Below are 2,886 nucleotides of genomic sequence, written 5' to 3' on the forward strand. Positions count from 1 at the left end.
TGTACCTTGGCTGGGAGGACTTGAAGGCTGAACTTAGCTGGGGCTATGACCCTATACGTGGGACTCGGGCCTAACACAGCAAGGCAGCTGGGTTCCAATAGGCATCCTGAGACTGAGAGTCTGAGAAAGAGCCAGTGGAAGTCACATGGCCTCTTCTGGCCAAGCCTTGGAAGTCACATAGTATCACTTTTGCCATAATTCATTGGTTGCAGAAGTCACAAGTCTTTCAAAGGAAGGAGACATAGACTCCACCCCTTTATGTCAGGTTTTAAAAACTATCACAAGTTGATTAAATAAATGAACACTCCAAAGGTGAGCATTCCAGGGCTGGTGATGGCTCTTGTCTTCACCTACATTTCCAAGATTTCTCCAAGTGTCATGATTTCCTAGGCAACAGAAAGGGAAGAGTGCAAAGTAAGCATCCGAAAAGAGATAAGCTGGAAATGATACACCTCAGAATCTTTCATACCTCATTGGCCTGAACTTAGTCAAATTGCCTTACATTGGCAAGAGAGCCTGGGAGAATAGTGTGTAGCTTGCAGATGTGAAGGGATGCATGTGCCCAGGTGAAGGCTGGGGAATCTATTGCTAGTGTAAGAAGGAGAGAAGGGATACTGGGATTCAGAGGACCTCAGCCTGCCCCTCTTTATTCCCTCCTCCTCCAAATTCCACCCCCCCACCCTCTTCTTTCTATTAATACAACTCTTCCTCCTCCGCAAAAAAGACAACTCAAAATTTCTTCTGTTTTTTCCATGCAGCAGAAAGTTAGGATTTCTGGGTGATATTCTGTCTTCTCCATCAGATCTGGCTGTGGCTTCTCCTGGTCTGGCAGACATCAAATAAGAACCAAACAAAATGTGTCAATGCACAACTTTCCAGCTGTCTCTGGACAAATAACCTGTGGTTATTACAGGATAGAGAAATAAACTATCCTTTTTTTAAATCCACTGTACGTTTTGTTTGTTTCTGTCAAATGAATGCAGCATATATCACAAAATCACTTGAATTTCCTATACTTATTTCAGTTTTATATTTAAAGATAACTTCTTAAACAACAAAACTATGCATTTTAGCAATTTAGGATTCAATGAAGTAGAGTCTATTTTGCTTATTTCCAGTCATCTTGCTCAATGCTCTCAACAACGTACAATATGGAGCACAAAGAGAAGAGCAGATGGTCTGGAAAAAGAATCAAAGCAAATTTGGCACTCATTGTTACTGTCATTGCCACTTCTTTTGCTTTCAAATGAGAAAAATCATTATGGTTCATTTGGGGAAATTTTCCTACAGACTCAGTGAAACGCTGGGATGTTCTGTGGTAGGATTAGAAGGAAATCCTCTCCTTCTTACCCACTCCTTGTCCAGACAACTGATGAGGCGACCTGAATATTGCTTGTGGAACGATTAGTTGAGGACTTTGTATTCACCAATTGACTTGTGAGCTCCCACTTAACCCTTAACTATTTGGGCATGATTCAGACAGTGGCAACATGTAGTAGGTGTTGAAATAAATTTCTAGGCCAAAGACAGAGCCACTCCTGCCCTGGGGGGTCGCATGAGCAAATTGCGGCTTAGATAACTTTTCACTCCCCTGTAAATGAGTGGACTCAGCCAGAAATGCAGTGTGTCCAGTCAGCCAATCCCCAAACACCAAGCCAACTGTGGGCTCTATACTTATTTCCTTGTTGCTTATTCATTTCCTACTTTTCTCTTCCCTGTTCCTTTATCTCTCTCTCTCTCTCTCTCTCTCTCTTTATTTTAGAGAGAGAGAGAGAGAGAGAACATGAATGGGGGAGAGAGGCAGAGGAAGAGACAGAATCTTAATCAGTCTCCACCTCAGTGCAGAGCCAGATGCGTGGCTTCATCTCATGACCCTAGGATCATGACCTGAGCCGAACCAAGTGTCAGATGCTCAGCTGACTGAGCCATCCAGTCACCCCTCCTTTCTCTTCATCCTATAAAAGTTCCATGCTTTCAGCTCCATTTTGGGGTTCTCTAAACCCTTGGGAATAGAGGCTGCCTGCTTCATGGAGTGTTCAATAAGGTTTGTTTGTATCACCCAAATTGTCTTCTTTAATCATTTTAAACACAAGTTACATTTATTTTTTGGAAGTGTCTGTGTGCCTTGATTCTTTTCAAAGTCCTCAAATGTCTATTTTATAATTCTAAGATCAAAATGATACAGTAACACCTCAATTAATCAAATGGCTAGGGTAAGGTAAAGTCCTGTCAACTAGAGTTTAAGGGAAATAAACATTATTTTCATTTCAAAAATTATGACTGAAAAATTATTAACAAGTTATTAGTGAATCAGGGTTCCTGTACAGAACCTAGTTCTAATGGCCCTTGTTTTAAACCTACCTGGAGTGTTGGTAGTGGGCAGGGGGCAGGGTTCTATCCAGAGTCTACTTACAGAAAGTATCAACATTCCTCACCATAAGCAACGTATCCCAAGAGGAAAAGACCATTTAGAGCCAAGGCCAAAGTCTAAAAAGAAAAGTGTTTCTGAATATAGTTCTGAGAGTGTCCTTAAGTTCAGTCTCCATGAACTCAACCAAGTCCCAGAGCAAGGGATTTGCAATAAAAATAGGCCAAAAAGGAAAAAAACTGTCTGGGAAATGTCAAGTACATGTTTGAGCTTCAAATATGAGATGGGGCTGGCAGTACAGATGTAAGCACCTTCACATCGGGCGTCTGCAGTTGCCGCTGGCCAGCAGTGGACATTAGCAGCAATGAGGACTGCCATAGATGTTTAGAGAACTGATGTTTCATGAACTCAGACAAGGAAAATGAAAAGAAAAAGCAGATTTGGGTTTGTATGCAAGGTGGAGGCTGGTGGCAGCAGTCACAGAAGATAGATTTGCAAAACTTGTGAGAGATCCATGC

Source organism: Panthera uncia, chromosome B1 (genome assembly GCF_023721935.1).
Source record: "Panthera uncia isolate 11264 chromosome B1, Puncia_PCG_1.0, whole genome shotgun sequence".
Classification (NCBI taxonomy): Eukaryota; Metazoa; Chordata; class Mammalia; order Carnivora; family Felidae; genus Panthera; species Panthera uncia.